General features: G+C 43.3%; 1 non-coding gene across 1 annotated transcript; it reads left to right on the forward strand.

Annotated features, from left to right (window-relative positions):
• Positions 1-19391: 19391 nt before the first annotated feature.
• LOC114811851 lies at positions 19392-19529 on the forward strand. Its single transcript, XR_003759547.1, has one exon. It is a non-coding gene; the product is annotated as a small nucleolar RNA SNORA7 (small nucleolar RNA).
• Positions 19530-20507: the final 978 nt, after the last annotated feature.

The following is a 20507-nucleotide window of genomic DNA, read 5'->3' on the forward strand; positions in this document are numbered from 1 at the left end:
AAGGTCCACTAAAGGTAAATCTGTCTGATGGGCAAAATTTTCTAAAGTCTCACTTACCACTCTTGCAGAGTCAAGGTTGGAATTCCACCATGGGTGTGTGGCAAGAGAGAGAGTGAGTGACAATATAAGGTGAGAAAGTGTGGGAGAGAGAAAGAGGGTGAAAATTTGGTGATTTCTGCCACAAATGTACAAGAAATACATCTGGACCAACAGAAATGCTCTCTTTGAATTTTTGTGTTCGGAAGTGTGGTACGATAAAACAATTACTGAAGAATAATTTTCTCAAGAGATTTCTTTCTTTTCACAAAAGGGAGGAAGATTACATCAGCATAAACAAGCTTTTCTATTTCTTTCATACCCTTAGCAGGCAAACAAAGGTTCATGTATAAAACCAGCCAATTATTCATGGAGGGCTCTTGCTCTTCCAATTTCATCAGAATTCTTTCCCAAATTCAGGTAATTACACACTAAACCCCAAACTGACATAGATTATTAAACATGTGGTTGGGAAATTAGCAGTTTTAAAATCAGGTTTTTTATTAAAAATATCTTTCATAGATACCTTTGCTTGAACACGGAAATTTTTCCCCCACAACAGACTTCTCCAAACAAGAAGTAGCAATAGATGTGGGTAAAAAGCAATCATGTTCGAGCCCATTATTTCCATTAAACACCACCTGGGCACTGAATAAAAACCACAATATTAAACTCGCTCACTGAACTGTCCTGAGAGAAGAGGAAGATGACATCTGTTATTGCATCTGGATTTAGCACAAAATGCCAAAAGCATTTACACTTCTTTAGGGTGCTCTAACATGCAATGCATACGCACACATTCACAAACTCACAAACACGCACAAAAAGATTTATGCAACAGGTTCAAAAGTTTCAGAATCCACTCGAGGAGTGCAGGAACCTTAGTTAAGAGGGTCGTGAGTCACAGTGGGACCATCCCACTCTCAGGTTAATCAATCAGTAAATCATATTTATTGAGCACTTAGTATGTGTGAAACACTCTACTAAGTGCTTTCGAGAAAACACTATAACAGAGTTGGTAGAGACATTCCCTGCCCGTGATGAGCTTACAGTCTAGTGGGGAGAACAGACATTAATATACATAAAAAAAATTATGGATATGTACATAAGTGCTGTGGGACTGAGGGAGTGGTGAATAAAGGGGAGCAAATCAGGTTGATTTAGAATGAAGTGAGAGAAGAGGAAATGAGGGCTTAGTCAGGTTACACACATAGAGGGTCCCCAGGGGAGGAGAGGGGTTGAGTAGGGCTAGAGTCTGAAGCCCTGGAGACTGAGGTCCTGGAGATAAAAGTTCCTGGTCAAGTCACCCAGGCTGAAAGGGACTCCAGAAATTTTTGCAGGAGCAAATCCTTGGGTGGCCCAGCTTCCTATATACACACCAGCCTCCAGGGGCCAGACCATCCTGGCTTGGCCTACTGAGTGGATAATAATAATAATAACAATTGCATTGGTTAAGCGCTTCCTATGTGTTAATCACTGTTCTAAGCACCAGGGTAGATATACAAGCAAATTGGGTTTGACACGGTCCCTGTCCCATGTGGAGCTCCCAGCCTCAACCCCCATTTTACAGATGAGGTAACTGAGGCACAGAGAAGTTAAGTGACTTGTCCAAGCTCATTCGGTAGACAAGCGGTGGAGCCGCCGGGTCCTCGTGACTCCCAGGCCTGTGCTCTATCCACAAGGGCCACGCAGCTTCCCAGCATTTGCCAGAAATGAGACCTTTTGTTCAACTGAAGCTGGGCTTCTGCTCAGCCCTGAGAGATGAAAAGGCACCTTTCTGATCTGTGCTCTATTAAACTCACCCTCTCATGGTGGGGGGACAATGCTCAGAAGAGAAGGAAACATGCAAACCTCTTATTGCCTCTCAGAGGATGTCTTGGGTGGGAGAAGTATTTCCCCTCTTCACAAAACGATATCTTTCCGGATGGCCCACTGGAAAGAGCATGTGCTTGGGAGTCAGAGGATCTGGCTTCTAATCCTGACTCTGCCACCTGCCTGCTGTGTGACCTTTGGCAGGTCACTTAACTTTTCTGTGCCCCGGTTTCCTCATCTATTAAATGGGGATTAAATACATATTCGCCCTCCTCCTTAATCTGTGAAGCCCAGGAGGGACACGGAGTATGTCCGAATAGGTTGTCTTTTTCTACCCCAGTGCTTAAGCAGAAGGCTTGATGCAAAGTAAAGACTTTTAAAATAGCATTATTATTATCATCAGTTTTGTTGTTATTCCTGCCTTATTCAAAGAAATGCTACGGGAGTTGTTAGGTTTGAGTTTATGCTTGGAAAATAATGGTCATTTTATAACGAATGACATCTGTAAATACAAATTATCCTCCTTCTTTTGCTCAGGGTTCTTCCTTCTTTCCTCAGTGTCCCTCTCTTATATTTTAAATATTATTAGCGTGGTGATATTTCTTTAAGAGGGGTAATTCCCAAGGAACAGGAAGTGCTGACAAAGCCAGCAGAGGAACTGACTATGTGAGAAACTCCCATGTTCAGGGTTAAATGCTATAAATAAGTATTTGTTGTTTAATAAAACGTGCAGTGACTGGATTGATTATAAGACATGATATACAAGAATGATTAAACCTTAAGCACCTCAAACTTACTAAGCAGTCTGACTTGTTGCCTCTTGAAATAAATATCACCCCACACTCCAGTGCAATGTCCAGAATTAAAACAAGTAATTTCAGAAACCATAAAAGTGCTGGTTATGGGAAAAACCAATTCAGAACAAATATAACCCAAAACCTGACCCCAAACTCAAACCTAACCTACTGAAGTGTTTTATTTTCCAGGTTAAAAAGGTTCAATTTGTTCTCATTCCGTCATATTCTCTCTCCCTCTCTCTCTCTTTCTCTCTCTCTCCTCCCCCCCTCTTCCTCCAGTTACATAGTGAAAGTGATTACAGATTGCCAAGAGATGGAGAGCTGCTGGGTTTTTTTTCATTGCTACCCCTTTAACCAGAAACAGGAAGTACTAGAAACCTCATAGAAAGGCAAAGTTTCCAGCCCAATTTGGTTTCAGATCCGTATCTGAACATTATGGTGTTTTTATCTCATGTGAAACAGCTCCCAAAGTCTATTAAGTTTTGCCTACTGCTGATCAAGATTGAAGACATTCACTTGCATAAATTTCAGTCTTGCAAAAACGCCAGCGTTTTTCTCCCTTCTTGGCACCTCTCTGGAGTCAGATGTGCCCAGTGAAGGTATATTTAACTATAACGATCCCATTCCCTTAGTTTCTCTACTACTCAAGTGCTTAGCAGTGTGGCTTTGCGGGTAGATCATGGGGCTAGGAGTCAAAAGGACCTGGATTCTAATCCTGGCTCTGCCACACGTCTGCTGTGTGACCTTGGGAAGGTCACTTCACTTCTCTGGGCCTCATTTACCTCATCTATAAAATGGCGATTAAGACCGTAAGCCCCATGTGGGACAGCGACTGTGTCCAACCTGATTAACTTATATCTACCCCAGCACTTAGAAGAGTGCTTGGCACATAGTACGAGCTTAACAAGTAGCATTATAATCATTGTTATTATCATTATTATTATTATTACAATGCTCTGCACACAGAAGCACTCAATAAATACCATCTAGTGACTATGTACAATTTTCCTTCTGCATTATAAACAAAAAATATTTAAAAGACTTTTCTGGAACAGTCTTAGTGGGGTTTTAGTGGGAAAGTAACTTTCTGGGTTCAGAGCAAGCCCTGGGAAAGCTATATTTCTGGGAGCCTGCCTTTTGTCTCTGGTGTTTTTTTTCTTTTTAAATTAACCCCATCATAGGGCAATGCCTTAACTCTAAACCAGTGTAATTTGCAGTTCCATTAAGTCAAAACATTGGATGAAACTAGCAATACCCTGGGGGATAGCAGCTGTGCAGTGTCTCTTGCTGCAGTTGGGTGGATCACATATCTGTGTGCAGAGTCCTTTCTCAATATAGAGAAAGAAAATGGGAGGAGAGTGGGAGGGTATCCAGTGAGGGTATTCATTCAGGGTCATTCAGAAAAGACCTCAAAGACCTATTTATTATGCTGTGGCCTTCAGGGAGTTTGCTTCTGGGATTTGATTTCAACCAAGATTACTAACTACTGAAAGAAAACAAGTTTCTGAATCCAAGTCCCCCTAACCCAAGTTCCGAATCTCAGAAGTAATCTTGCTCTCTCTCTTTTCCCTCTTCTCATGCTTCCCCCCCCCCCTCTTTCATTTTCCACTTCCTATCATGCTTCTCTTTCTCCCCTCTCTTCTTCAACTTTTCCTTTCTCCACAATAATAATAATAATAATGGTGCTATTTGTTAAGCACAGTATCTTGGAGAGCAGATGCTTATACGGGCCCTTTTTAAATACGTGTGAGGATTCTGGCTTCCCTCCCCACTACTTTGGGTCCATGGGTGCATATGTCTGATTTACTCCTGCAGACCCGTCACCCCCGATGAATGAGAAATTATATTGCTTGGGCCATAATAAGGCTTAGCTAGAATTTTTCCTGTCTATAAAGATGATCACATAAGATATTCTGTGGAATAACTAGATTTAAAGCTCACTGAGGGCTAAATCTTTGTACTCTGCCAGGTGCTAAAATGCAGTGTTCTGCACAGAGTATGTACTCAAAAAACACCTTTGATTGATTTTAATTGTTTGAAAGTTCCACTAGACTAAAAGCTTCTTGAGAGCAAGAATCATGTCTATCAATGCTATTGTATAGTGCTCTGCACACAGTAAGCACTCAAAAAATACCTTTGTTTCACTGACTGATTGTAAGTGCTGCTGCCTTTAGTGTTCATGGTATTTGAACTACACGGGGTGGTGCCCTGTACTATGAACTTTGCTTGACGTCTTTGGAGTCACCAACAAAATAGTCATATGTTCATCCTAACTCTCCCTTCGACACAGAAAGGAGAGAGAGAGAGATCTAAATAGAGTTCTCCTGTTCAGAGCTGTTCTAAGAAGTCTTGCTCTTAATCATCTATTTGGGTGGATCTTTGCTTTTTGTCCCTCTCTGCAATATCGTATTCAGGGCTCAGCAAAAGAAAAGCAGTCCAGAAAGCTGTCCTTCCCTTCTCCTCAGGAAGGGCTGGGGTAGAGTGAGTGGTCAGACGTCAGCGGTAATAATAATTTATGGTATTTGAGAAGTGTTTCGCTCTGTGCCAGGCATTGGTCTAAGTCCTGGGTTAGATACCAGGTAATCAGGTTGGACAGAGCCCCTGTCCCAAAAGGGGCTCACAGTCTAAGCCGAAGGGCAATGAATCTTCATTTTACAAAGGACTAAACCGAAGTACAGGGAAGTTACGTGACTCACCCAAGGTGGCCTAGCAGGCAGGTGGCATAGCTAGGATTAGAACCCAGGTCCTCTGACTCCCAGACCTGCTATGGTATTTACTGAGCACCTGCTGGAAGCAATGCACTATACTAAACAGTTAGGACGAAGCACCAAACTCATTTGCTATCCACAAGGGTTTACACCTCAACCAGTGTTAGAGGGTCACCCTATGAGGGTCATTATACACACCACAAAACCGAACATTGAACCGGTAATGAAGGGAAACCGGTGCTGTGTGATGCTTGAAGGCCTGGAAATAACCTCTGGTATGAACCATACACGGTGGTGAATGGAAAAGCTAAGTAAGGAGATGCACTTTCCTATTGTAACTATTGCAATGTACTTTCCCAAGTGCTCTGCACAGAGTTCAGTGCTCTGCACAGAATAAGCGCTCAATAAATAGCACTGATTTATTAATAGTTAATTGAAATCCCAAGTGACTGTATTAAGAGTCCGTATACGATTCTGAATTCTGTCGTCTTCCCCTCTGAAGAGCCTCGCAAGCCGGCTAATGAGATGATGATAGAGAAAGAGGAAATTTTCCTTGCCAGCTGAGGATACCAGGAGCAAAGCCTCCTTCTAGTATCATCTTACCCTTATCAGAAAACCCATGGAGGCTTATCAGAAGATGTACATCCAGGGGTTTTCATACCGCCATTCTCAACACCTCCCGGGGCTTGAAAGTTGGATATCATGATGGGCTATTTTTAAAAGCAGTGGCTGCAGTTTAATCTTTCTACAAGATGTAAATCTGCTTCAGCAATTATCATAATAAATGGTTTGCTCTTGTTACTTTATTTGAAGAGAAATACCTGGTGTCTTCCAAATGCTTTTCTGAATGCTTTGATGACCGCAACATCAGAAGAAGCAGCATGGTGTAGTGGATAGAGCATGGGCCCAGGACTCAGAAGTCTAATCGAGGCTCCACCACTTGTGAGCTGTATAATCTTGGCCAAATCACTTCACTTCTCTGGGCCTCGGCTACTTCGTCTTTAAAATGGGGGTTGTGACTGTGAACGCTATGTGGGACAGAGATTGCGTCTTACCCAATTTGCTTGTATCTACCCCAGTGCACTTAGTACAGAGCAGGGCACATAGTAAGTGCTTAATAAATACCACAATTATTATTATTAACAGGGAAGCGGAAGGATGCAGAATGAAGGAAGAGGGGCAGGTTGGACCTAGCAAAGAAAAAGATCTTTGAGAAGGAGAGAAAAGGAAGGAAATTGGGAGACGAATCTGAAGAGTACATTATGTTTCAAGGGAACCCATGTGTTTGTGATTGTCCCAAGCTATCAAGGGAGGATGACAAGAAGAAGCCAAGATTTTTATAGCTACTTTTTAAAAAACTGCAATAATGAGAGGAATCAAGCCACATACCACCAGGCTGACCACGAGGGCTTCAAGCTGAAGAAGCTTTGGTGTCTTACTTCCCATGACATTTTGACCAAGGATTTGCTTGGTACCAACAAGGTCCCAAGTTGCCCACATAAGGAATCTTGCAGGGCAAGGTAAAGTGGAGAGAAGGAAGCTCAGTCCTACAAAGGTGGGCCCAGACTGAGAATTTCAATTTGCTCCTTCTGGAGCATGATGGAATCAATCAATCAATCAATATTATTAATTGAGTGTTTACTGGGCAGAACACGGTACTCAATGCTGGGAGAGTACAAATCTACAGAATTGGCAGACACATTTCATGCCCACAAGGGGCTCTCAGTCTAGAGGGAGAGATGGAAAACAAAATAAATTACAAATATGAACATAAGTGCTGTGGGGCTGAGGGTGGGGTGAATATCAAGTGCTGAAAGGCTACAGATCCAAGTGCAAGGGTGACCCAAAGGGAGAGGAAATAAGGGGAATTTGGTCTTTGTAGGGGAAGAGTGCAAAAGTGGGGAAAGTGGAAGTCTGTTGTATATAAAGAGAGGAAAGGTTTCCAGGCCAAAGGGAGGACAAGGTCATGGAATTGGTGGCGAGATAGATGAGATCAAGGTACAGTGAACAGGTTGGCATTAGAGGAGCAAAGTGTGAAGGCTGGGTTACAGTAGGGAAAATTTGAGGTAAGATAGGAGGGGGCAAACTGACTGAGTTCTTTGAAGCTGATGGAAAGGAGTTTCTATTTGATGCAGAGGTGGATGGGCAACCACTGGAGCTTCTTGAAGAGTCAGGAGACACTGACTGAACTTTTTTTTAGAAAAATGAACCAGGCATCAGAGTGAAGTATGAACATGAGTGAGAAGAGACAGGAGGCAGGAAGGTCAGTGAGGCAGCTGAAAGGTCAGTGAGGCAGCTGATGCGGTAGTCAAGACCGGATATGACCATATTCAGTACTGTAGCTCTAGGAACCGCTTTTCTCCCATTTAGTTTTATTTAGTTTATTAACAATAGTATTTACTGAGTAGCTACTCTGGATAGACTTTTGGGAACATGGAAAAGAAGTCAGAGCCACGATCTCTACCTCAACAGAAAGACATGCTGGCTAAAGGAAGCAAGAAAGGATAGAAAGTTGCCATTTTAATAAAAAGGCCTAGCAATTAATAGATCAATCATATTTATCTGTGACTTACTGTGAACATACCACTGTGCTAAGTGCTTAGATGCATATGTAACAGAGTTGGTGGACACGTTCTCTAACCACAAGCTTAGAGTCTAGAGCGGTAGATAGACAATATAAATGAACAAATTGGGATACGTAAATAAGTTCTGTGGAGCTGAGGGAGGAGTGAATAAAGGGTGCAAATCCAAGTTCAAGGGCAATGCAGACTGGAGTAGGAGAAGAGGAAACGAGGCCTTAGGGAAGGCCTTCTGGAGATGTGCTTTTAATAAGACTTTGAAGGTGAGAGAGTGATTGTAGGATAATGAAGAAGGAGGGAGTTCTAGCCCAGAGGCAGGACGTAGGTGGGAGGCTGGCGGTGAGATAGACGAGATCAAGGTACAGCGAGTAGGTTGGCATAAGAGGAGCAAAGTGTGTAGGCTGGAGGTAAGGTAAGAGGGAGCAAGGTGATTTAGTGTTTTAACAGCAGTGGTAAGGAGTTTTTGTTCGGTGCAAAGGTGGATGGGCAACCGCTGGAGGTTCTTGAGGAGTGGGGAAACATGGACTGAAAGACTGTGTAGAAAAATGATCTGGGCAGCAGAGTGAAATACGGACTGAGATTTGAAGGGCTAAAATTTAATTCCCAGGCTCTGCTGGGAGTCATTTCTCCTAAAAGCCATCAACCACCCAAGACTCTACTTGAGTCTTACAAGGCAGGGCCTGTGGTGTCTTATTGGTTTATTAAAAAAACACCAAGACTGTATAACGAGATTTCATAACATGCCCTCTTACAATAAAAGTTTAAGGCATCCTACCTGTCGAACCACATACTTGTTCAAGACGCTGGCCCAGAGCCGGATAATCGGATCACTAAGCTATCGTTGGAATCGTACCCTCCGCACTTTGAGTTATGGAGAATCCTAACCTATAAATTGGGTGGTTGTATTCCCAGACCCAACTTTCACTTCTTCTTCCTCCTTTCCATTCTCTCTATGAACCTCGGAGTGAAGGAATGGGAGTTTCCCCAAGACAGGCATCTTCTGGCTTAACAAAACAATAGCACCAAGTCAGAGAACACTGGGGCTTCTGAGAAAAAAATAAAATCTGCTCCTCCCAGAGGGGCACATTTCCAGTAGGTACTGCAGGATCTAAAATAATCCTGATTTGGGCGGGGAATGTCAGAGCCCCAGATTTGGCTAATTTATCCTTGAGCATTATGAGCAAAACGGTGTGGAGATTAGGAGGCTCCCCATTCCCCAGGACACAGGCCAGAACAAGGAGAGGAAAAACAGTCTCCCTGGAGCTCAGGGAGTCAAGCTCTTAGACGGTCTGGCCTCTTTCCATCGTGTACTGCCAGGTCCAACCTCTAAATCTCCCAGGAAAACTCGTTTGGTAGAGCCAAAAATAATTGGGGAGGGGGAGAGCCTAACAGCGAAGACAAAAATGCAAGGCATTTGACAGTGCTGTTGGGGCCTGCAGGAAGGAATAACCAGTATCAAGCGTGTTTGGAAGGTTCCTTCACCTTGAACGAGGCAGATAGCTTCAAACAAATGAAGGGCTTGTGCACAAAGTTTAGATGAAATCTGAGCTCCGTCCAAACCACACCAGGATAATAGGTGCCTGGAGACAGCGACTGGAGAAATGCAAAGCTAACACAGACACCGTAAGCTTCATCCCATTTTAAAAAAGGCATTTTAAAAAGGCACGCTATATTAAATTCAGCAGGCTTCACGGCTCACATCTGGACCTGGGGACAGCTGTAGCCGAGTTGGGTAATGGTTGTGAATTGCTAAATGCAAAAGTCAGAAGACTCAACCTCATAGGTCTGTGCTGTTCGGATTTGTTAGGCAATCAAAACAAATCAGAAATAATATTTAGTAGCAAATGTATCCTCGCTGCATGCTGTGTCGTAAATATCACTTCTATTCAAGAAGGACACACTGTCCCGCACCTCAAAGAGAGTCCTCCTTCCTTTAGCAGTATAATATCTGGCCCAATAAAATGCACATTAGTTCACTAATGAAACCCAGGAGGTTGTCTTAAGTCTGACCACAGCCTTATTGCTCCCCCAATAATTCTGCCATATACTCCAGCGTATTAATCGAGAACATGGTAAGTGTAAAATGATCAACGTTCAAACTGATCTCACTGCACTCGGGAGGCTCAGAATACAAGGAGTATTTCTAATATTCAATAACAACACCTAATCACGATCGTAATAAGGGGACCGAGGAGCTTTTACGATCAAGGCGGAAAGTTTCACTTCCAAATTTGTTCAGACTGTTTGGTAGTCTGCTCACAAACTCCAGAAAACACAACTTGGATTGAATGTGACCCTCAAGGATATAAATAAAGAGGGGCTTGTCTTCGGTTCCTCGCTGCAGAGCTAGCTGAGTTAGACCAAGTCCGTTTGAAATGAATCAAGATGTTTAACATCTGCCTCGTGTTATTAGAAAATTCTCTCCCTATTTATAAACAAATCTTGGTCGGGGTGGGGTTGGCTTGGGAATTCCATTACTCCTTGGACTTGAGTTTCCTAGACAATTAGAGGTTTGGGCCAGAAATAAAAGTTCATTATAAATCCTCTAGATTCCATCAGTGAGCACTCAAACAATTAATGTGTTCAAAATAAGATCAGCCATTTGCCCCACTGCAGGTGGCTGCTATTTCTCTCCATTTCCCTGAAGAAGCTTGAGGGAAACTGTGTCTACAATTCCAAACACCCAAATTGTCTTCAGCTCCTGATTTACAGGAAACAAGAACCAGTAAAGAGGTGCTGGAAACCCCTGGCAGTGGAGGAACATCTTTTTGATCGGCACATCACTATTCATCGCAAACCAAAGCAGTGAGAGATGGATGTACTTGGTTTCTCTTCTGTCCCTCAAGTGTGGCTGGCCCTGATCCTGGAACAGAAATGTCAAAGATGTCAGATGAAATCATAAGCTCCTTCGCTAGACTGTATGTTTCTTGAGGGCAGGCATCAGACCTATTCATTCTGTTTTGCTCTTTCCAAGCCCGATACAGATCTCTGCACTCAGTAAACCCTCTGTAAATACTTAATGCATGATAGGCATGATCATCCAAAGTGATTTGAAATTCAGAACAATTTATTCAGGCCAGTAACGCTCCATTCCAGTTGAAGTCTCCCTGCAAGATGGTCAGCTCTTCCTAGCCCAATTCCCCAGTCCGTGGTCCATGAATACCCCCTAGCCAAAACACCTTCTAGGAGGTGGGTCAGTCTGTCCAAACTTCACCGTAAGCCTCACCTTAACACTTGCTCAAAGCAGAAAAGTCAACCTCAATAGGGGCTTACTCTTCCGTGTGTCTGTCATGGGCCACAAAAGACCTGAGAATGGCTCCTAAGCCAATGTCTTCCTGGGAAAAGGAGATAATTCAAACTCTGAGCAGTACAGTTAGCCCACCCTCTGATGGGTTGCTGACAAGTGATGAGAACCAAAGAATATAATCCAAAATAGATAATGCAAACACTAAGTAGTACATTTAGCCCACTCTCTGATCATTTGATGACAACCAAAGAGGAAATCTGACAAATGTAAGCTTCCGACCATCTTCTTTGGGAAAATCGCTTAAAACCAAAGAAAATAAAAAGATAGACACTACCTAGGATGGTTAAGGTCTTCACCTACCCGAATACAGGGGGATGGACTAGATGAACTCTTTCTGCTCCCTTCTAGCTCTAGGAATATGTAAAGGCTGCATAGATTCTCTGATAATCACTCCAAATGCATTCACGTTTCAAAGGCCTTTCTGAGGAAATCAAATCCCCTGCTACTTATTAGCCCCCTCCAAAATCTTAGGGGAGGGCAGACACTATTTCCCCCATTCACCTGGAGACCCCGAGTCTTATGAGAAATTTGGGGGCGACCTCAGAAGTGACCTATAGTCCTGAGATAAGGCCACAAGCGACCTTTCTCCCCACCCAGGGCTTCAGTGGAACCACACAGTAGCTCTGTCTTTCCTGCGGACATGAAACTTAAATGTGTGTAAACCAGCAGCAAGGTGATGTAATCCCATCCAATTTACACAGATATCTGGGGGTGGAAGTTTTCCCAAACCACAGCTGAGAGGCACATGTGGTTTTACACAGCATGAAAATCAGCAAGTAATCCCTAAGCTCCACCCAGCTAGATCGGGTCCCTGTGAAACAGGATGGATGATCTAGGGCTGATCCTGGGGGGGTGGGGAAATGAGAGGCTGTAATAATAGGAACAAGAATAAGAATGAATAATAATAGTTATACCCTGGGAGTGGGCTGAGGCCCCTAGCCCTCCCTCATACATGTGACTTTCTTACTACTGGGGGGAGGGAAGGGGTTGTCTTGGATGCAGAGATTAGCAGGACCCACTAGATGTAAAATCATTCAGGGCAGCGGTCATGACTACTGTGTCTATTGAACTCTCCCTAGCGTTTAGGTGGGCATGCTACATACAGTAGGTGCTCAAAAAGTATGACCGACTGATTGGTTGACTCTTCCTCCTCCTCCTCCTCTTCCTAAGCAGGTCCCACAGAGTCCTCTGATGCCAGTGTTTATCAATAAAGGGCATTTATTGAATGCTTTCTGTGTGCAAAACACCAGACCAAACCCTTGAGAGAGTACAATAGAATAAACAAACATGATCCCAACCCTCAAGGAGCTTACAATCAATGCTTCCAATGAGATCTTGACCCTTGAGAAATCTAAGATCATTGGCTATGTTCCACCACTGAGTGATAAATTGCAGCCAATCCATCACCTGGCCCCAGAAACAGTCTCTCCTTAATTTACCAACTCCCTTGGCAAATCCAAAACGCTCTAAAATTGCATCTCCTTCAGGAAGCCTTCCTTGACTAATCACTCATCTCCCCATCCTATTTACCCTCCCTGATTTAACGCCTATTCTCTTGAGTCTATATACCCTAAAAAGGAAGATACTTACCCTATTCTCCAATCTCACAGTTTATATATATATAAATTTTTATATAAAAATATATAAAGTTTTATATATATATATAAATATATATATATTTTATACAACCCAAATTTATTTTAATGTAAATCCTCCCTGTTAGATTGTAAGCTCTTCGTGGGCTGGAACCATGTCTTCCAACTCTATTGTACTCTTCCAAGGGCTTAGTACAAAGCTCTTCAAACACCAAGTGCTTAACTGATTGATTGGACACCATCAAGAAATCAGACCAGCGTGGCTTCTGGAAAACTGAAAAACAGAATGAAGCAATGGGCTATGGCACCGTACCAACACGAAACTCTCTTAGGCTGCTGTAATGTCAACCTTCTATAGGATGATGAAACCTGAATCAGGGAAGACCCATTTTGAGCACTTTTACCCATGACACCAACAAACCACTCTCAGCAACCAATGGTAGGCCAGGATTATCAACAAGTTCCTTGAACCCAGCTTACCAGCATCCTTACAGCAACGTAGCTACACTGGACAAGTCAGAAGAGGAGAATTAATAATAGGAGGGTAGTCAAGCAGTTGCCGTTTAGGGAACTGGAAAAGGACACCCACCTACCCACACACACACACACACACACTCACACATTCATAAGCGCTTAGTACAGTGCTGTGCCAAGCACTGGATTAAGTGCTCAATAATCAGGGTTTGGAGAAATTCATTTTCATAAGACCACAGGACTGGGACAGATGGCCTGGGTTCTAATCCCAGCTCCGCCATTTACCTGCTGCGTGTTCTTGGGCAGCCACTTAACTTCTCAGTGCCTCAGTTTCCTCATCGGTAAAATGGGGATCCAGAGCCTGTTTTCCTCTCCAACCTTAAACTGTGATCTCTATCTGAGACAGGACTGTCTAGCCTAATTATTTTTTTATTTACCACATTGCTAATTACAGTGCTTGGCACAAAGTAAAGGTTTAACATATAACAAAATCATCATCAGTATTATTATTATCATCATACTAAAGTGAAAGTTAGGGATGTTATTTGCCACACTCCTAAATATCAGATGGATGACAAGGAGAATAACAATCCATACATTCTGTTAGAGAATGCCAGAGAAAGAATACAAGCTGGATGATCCAGAAATGACCCTGTTATGATGCTTTCTAATTTATTCTTGTTTCTGGCACATAGTAAGCTGGAGAAGATGAAAGGTGATCAGGTTGGACACAGTCCACGTCCCACATGGGGCTCATAGTATTAATCCCCATTTAATAGATGAGGTAACTGAAGCCCAGAGAAGTGAAGTGTCTTGCCCACGGTCATAGAGCAGACAAATGGCAGAGCCAAGGATAGAACCCAGGTCCTTCCGACACCCAGGCCCATGATCTATCCACTAGGCCATGCTGTTGCTCTTATTCTTCTCTTCTCTAGTTCTACACTAACTCCCCTGGCACCAGTGACCCTACGTCACATAGCCAAAGGTCCTCCAGTTGCATCCTGCCCATTGTGACTTGATGTGGCTAATGCTGTTCCCTCCTTAGGGTGGATCTTAGAAAAGTATCTCCATGTTGGGACTTCTGATAGATGAGTGGAGGCTCATCGTTTAAGCTGGGCTTTTTTAAAAAATGTGCTTTTTAATTGTCTATGAGATGCCAAGTGCATTAGGAACCTGTTTGAGCAGAGTATATAATGCTATGTATTTGCGAGAGCCTAGGGCTTTAATAAATCAGATCACTGGAGGCTTTGGAGAAGCTGGTGTTATGCCATGGATCTAAACATTTTCTATGGCTCGTGGTCATTTGTTTTTCTAATAGTCTGGTTTGTTTCCAGTCCACTTGGTGTTGTTGGCTACGGACATGTAATTTCTGCTACAGTTGAATTTTCCGCACAGAGCAATTTTTTATAGCTCTCTGGTGTTTTCTGAGACTAGACTGCTTCTGCCAATTTAACCAACTTCCTTGACAGAGTCAGAATCTTAAGCAGGAACCAGAATAAGGGGCCTGATTCATACCTCAAGAGCTTCTCCATCAAGTGGTCCCAGATAGGCATCTGACTGATTGGAACTGCATTCCTTGGTTTCTACTGCCTGGCTGTTCCAAAAGAAGGAAAGTTCCATCCTAGAAGGCAGTGGTGAGCTCTCCCTCTCCCCTTTTTTCCTCGGGCCTGTCCTCAAGGACGTGGCAGTCCATCTGGGAAAGATGAAGAGTCCCTAAGGTCATGGACTTTTTTCTTTCCAATTATGTTTGGAGGCAAAACATTTTAGAATTATGACTCATTAAATCAGTGAACTGGTTTTATTAGGCAAAAGATAATATATAACAATATAAATGCCACTTCCCTCAGGAGGAGCTGAAAGAGTATTCAAAATATTGCCTGATTCAGCTTTACAACACCCTTCTCCAGGAGGTCAAATGCCAAAGACTCCATATTCTTGATTGACACACTGATGAACAGCTCAATAGTTCGAGGGGATGATGTATTCACTGAGCCGTGTCATTGAGCATCTGCTGGGTGTAGAAGACTGTAGGATACAGCATGGTCCAGTGAAAAAAGGATTGATCTGGGTGTTAGGAGACCTAGGTTCTAATCCTGGCTTCTCCACCTGCCTGCTGTGTGACTCTGGGCAAGTCACCTAGTTTCTCTGTGCCTCAATACCCTCATCTCTTAAATGAGGATTAAATTTTACCGGTCCTGGCTCCCATTTAGGCTGCGAGCCTCATGTGAGACAGGTACTGTGTCTTATCTGATTATCTTGGTTCTACCCCAATGCTTAGTACAGTGCTAGGCACATAGTAAACACAAAATACCACTGTTATCATTTTTAAGACTGTACTAAGGAACTTGGAAGAATACAATAAGAGCAAAAGCCACAGTCCTTGTCTTTAAGGAGCTTTCAGGCTAGGAAAGTTGGTAATAAGTCATGACTCAAACCAACTGACCGTCTCTTTCTCATTCTGAATTAGAATTGGAATTCTAACCACTGTATGAGAGTGACAGCCAAAAACAATGCAGCTTTATCACAGAAAGTTTTGTTGCTTTACTACCACTGTCTGAGTTTCACTCAAGAGAGCAAAATACCGTTTTCAGCGGTCTGATTTCACATTAAAAAGTAACTTTCAAATCTGAGATAAAATGGTTGAGAGCATACATGAAAGAGAGACAAATGGGGAAGGCAACATTAGGGCAATTACTAATCTTTAAGACTAACTTTCCTCTCCAGAAACAAACCCAGACTCCACAATATAATGCAATCTCATGGCTGAAGCGGGATCATCAGATCGTGATGACAAGGGGTGACACTAAACCTGCAGAGACACTTCTATAACCGAACTGAAGTGGAAACTGGAAGAGGAAGAAGCATGAAAAGAGGTGTCTTGAGGACCTGTGAGCTGCAGCAGTGGAGAAATCATCGAGCAGTGACAGTCCCATCGAGCAATCAAGCAATTGCAATGCTGAACAGTCCTGAGGAATTTTCCACTGTCCTACAACAAAGGGGAACCTAGAGAATTATTATGTCTCCCCATTTGACTTTCATCATGTCTACCCCTGAAGAGTCAATAATGGAATGGGTAGGTTTAGGTCTCCGCTTCTCTTTCCTTCCACTCATGGCAAGCCTAAGTAAACCACCAAAAGGAAAGGGCTGCAAAGGGAAAGAGAAACCAAACAAACTAAAGTGTATTTGAGTTCCCCGGATGGGCGGCTGCCAGTTATGCACAGCCAGTCTTAGTGCCAGAAGGACTCTATTCCCAAGGGAAGATAGAATGAGAGGGAATTCAGCCCCAGGAGTGTGTGTTATGGGAGGAAATCTGACCCTCATGCTATTTAAACTTTCCTTTCATGCTGCAAGCATCTGTATTTCAAGCAGATGAGCTCAGGCAGGGCGTGATGGCCTAGGTGAGCCCAGGTAGAGTTTGATGTTCAAAGGACAGGGATGGTGTCTTATCTCACCACTTGCAAATAGAGCAGATTTCCACCAGTTGGGATCCACTGGACTTTTGTTTTTAATGGTATTTGTTAAGTACTTACTTTGTGCCAGACACTGTATTAAGTGCTGGGGTAGATACAAGCTAATCAGGTTGTACACAGTCCATGTCCCCAGGAGCACACACTATTAAACCTCATTTTACAGGTGAGGTAACCGAGGGTCAGAAAAGTTGTGACTCTCTCAAGGTCACACAGCAAACAGGCAGAGGAGCAGGATTAGAACCCGGTTCTTTCTGACTCCCAGGCCCTTGCTCAATCCACTACATCATGCTGCTTCTCTTAACAGAACATAGTGCTAATACAATTGATTGAACACCCACTGGGTACAGTACATTGTACTAAAGTCTTGAGAAAGTACAACAGAATCATGATACACATTCCCTTCCCACAAGGAGCTTTCCCTCTATTGCGGGAGACAGTCATCAACTACTTAAAATAGAATATCAGAGCAAACACTTGACTGTACATTTATACATAAGTGCTGGGAAGGGGCGGGAACAAATACTTAAGTATTAGAAGTGGTATGGCCCTAGAGATATGGGGAAGGCTTATTGAAGGAAGTGAGATTTTAGCAGAACTTTGATCATGTTCTCCCCCATACTTAAACTGTGAACCCCATTTGGGACAGGGGCTCTGTCCAACTTGACTTACTTCTACCTCCCCCAGCACTTACAATGGTGCTTGACACACAGGAAGTGCTTAACAAATGTAATAATAATAAAAATCAAGTTGTGGACTGTTGGCTTTGGGAGGAGAGCATTTCAGACAAGGGGAACAGCATTAGCAGGAGGACAGAGGCCAAAAGTGAGGCATGGTTAGAAGGTTAGCTAAGAGGGAATGAAGAGAAAGAGATGGGGAGTAGCAGATGAAGAGAGCAGATATAAATGCTGGGAAGACTTGGTGGATGGCCTTGAAGCCAATTTTGAGGAGTTTTGCTGGATGTGGCAGGAAATGGCATGCCACCCATGAGTTTGAGGAGCAGTTCCCCAACCCTAATCTATTTTAATATCTCTCTCCCCCTGTAGACTGTAAGCTGCATGTGGGCAGTTTCACACCTACCTACTATGCTGTACCGTCCCTTTCCAAGTGCTTAGTATAGTGCTCTGCACTCAGTAATTGCTCAATAAATATGATTGCTTGATTGAATGATAGCAATGTGGGCTGGATGATGCTTCAAGAAGAGATCCATGAAGCAGTTTGAGGTATAGATGGGCAGTGTTTGAGGCCGGAAGCAGAGAGACCAGTGAAGAAGTCGGTCTACTTGCCTGTCTGGTCATGAAATGACAAGAGCTTGAATGGTAGCAGTTCTGGGGGAGAGGAACAGGCAGGTCCAGGAAATATTAGGTAGGAAAAACAGGCAAGATTTAGCACTCATTTAAGAGAGCTGAAGATTACTCCAAGTTCGCAGGCTTCTAGGGCATAGAAGATGATGGTGTGATCGACTGAGAGGGAAAATTAGGAGTATGAGCGGCTTTAGGAGGGGACATTAGTAGGTTAAGTTTGATTTGCTGACAGGACAATCAGGTGATGATGCCCTGGAGGACGTGACACAGGGACGTAGTAGAGAACTTGGGGATGGAAAAAATGAAAAGGAGAGAAGCTGAAAGATGTCTCTTGGTCAGAGAGGGGTTGATTTGACTCTCCTCTTTCCTCTCAAAAGATTTTTTTTTAAATGATAAAACTTGTGTCAAATGGAGATTATGAAGAAAACCACTCTCCTCACAAAAATGACCCCAGAAGATATTTTTCATGGGAAATCTTGAGAAATATTTTCCTACCATAAATCACAGTTCCAGTCTGTTTATCTGTCATCTGTTTGTGCCTGCGCATTAGCTGACAATAATAACAGTGTAACCCTGCTGCTGCTATCCTCTCCGGTTGGAGAGACTGAGCCCATGGTCCCAAGGGAATCACGCAGCACATGGCTCAAGAACCCACCGTGAGACCCAGGACACCGAAAAATGCCACCCAAGCCTTACTTCCAAGACATAAGGAGAGATTACTTTGTTACCATTCCAATCCACATAATTAGTCTTAATTAAGCAAGTGTTCTAGGCCCCAGATGCTGTATTTCAGAAATATGGTCCCTCCTCAACAAGCTTTAAATCTATCCAAGCAGACATAAACATGTCAAGAGTAGATTAATGGGCTTCTTAGAAAAGTCTAGGGCTTTGCATATTTGTACTGTTGGATTTCTTTCTTCTACCTATATATAATAATAATAATGATGATGGCATTTGTTAAGCGCTTACTATGTGCAAAGCACTGTTCTAAGCGCTGGAGAGGATACAAGGTGATCAGTTTATCCCACATGGGGCTCACAGTCTTAATCCCCATTTTACAGATGAGGTAACTGAAGCACAGAGAAGTTAAGTGACTTGCCCAAAGTCACACAGCTGACAAGCGGCTGAGCCGGGATTTGAACCCCAAGACCTCTGACTCCCAAGCCCGTGCTCTTTCCACTGAGCCACACTATAAGCATATATATATAGTTGCCACCCTGCTTCTCAGCTACATTTCTGAGAGCAGGCAAGAAGTATCCCACCATCAGTAAGACTTGAACTTAAATTGTTTCTCAACAGTTAATGTCACTCTCCCCTCTCAGGGTCACACCTGGAGAGTTTCCAGTACTCTACCAGTCTCAACTACGGGAGGGAGAGTCAAGCAGAGGCACACCTACTCCATTCCTAGCTTGGGCAGTGGCTAGCAAGTGGAAGGCAATCTGCTACTCTTGATTCTATTTATTGCTATTGTTCTTGTCTGTCCGTCTCCCCAATTAGACTGTAAGCCCATCAAAGGGCAGGGACTGTCTCGGTTACCGATTTGTACATTCCAAGCACTTAGTACAGTGCTCTGCACATAGTAAGCACTCAATAAATACTTTTGAATGAATGAAAGTCAAAACTCACCTGTGCTGGGCAGCAGCAGCATGGGAGAGAGTCGAGGGCAGAGACTCAGGTTGATTGGGTGGAAGGAGGCAATGGTAAACCACTTCTGTATTTTTACCAAGGAAACTCTATGGATCCACTACCAGGACGATTGCAATCGTATAGAGGTGGGGAGTTCTAAGAGAGATATGTCCATGATGTCGTTATGGGCCGGAGATGACTCGATGGTATTAAACAACAATGTCACTCTCTTCTCTCACACCCTGAATCCCAAGATACTGTTGGAGGTACGGCTGAACAGAAAGGCTTTGTGGAAGAAAAATTTGGAGCTCAGAGCAGGTTTTCCTCTTTTTCCCATGTCATCATCAGCTTCACCAAGCTACACATCACACTGACCCATGACTGAACAAGCCAATCTAAACAGGCGTCACCCCAACCCTCTAAGGAATTTACAGTCTGAAACATTTGACTTCAACATGGGCGGAGATATGAAAGAACTTTCGAGTATAAAGAAAATGAGCCATCAAAAAAAAGTTTGATCGAGGGACTCATAGTTACATTGACTCAGTCCCTCTTTCAGGGTACTGTTGAGGATATCTTAGAGGTTTCCTGGAATAAATGCAGTCAGAGCTCTGCCAAGGTGACACATGTCCTCCCTCTCAGTCCATCCCTCCCTTCTCCTCTGGTGCTTTGTTCTTCAAACCGACGTCTGTTCAGCACTAAGAGGACCTGGGTTCTAATCCCGACTCTGCCATTTTTCTTCAGTGTGACTATGGGAAAGTCACTACACTTTTGTCCCTCAGTTTCCTCTTCTGTAAAGTGG

This window comes from Ornithorhynchus anatinus, chromosome 4, assembly GCF_004115215.2.
Source record: "Ornithorhynchus anatinus isolate Pmale09 chromosome 4, mOrnAna1.pri.v4, whole genome shotgun sequence".
Classification (NCBI taxonomy): domain Eukaryota; kingdom Metazoa; phylum Chordata; class Mammalia; order Monotremata; family Ornithorhynchidae; genus Ornithorhynchus; species Ornithorhynchus anatinus.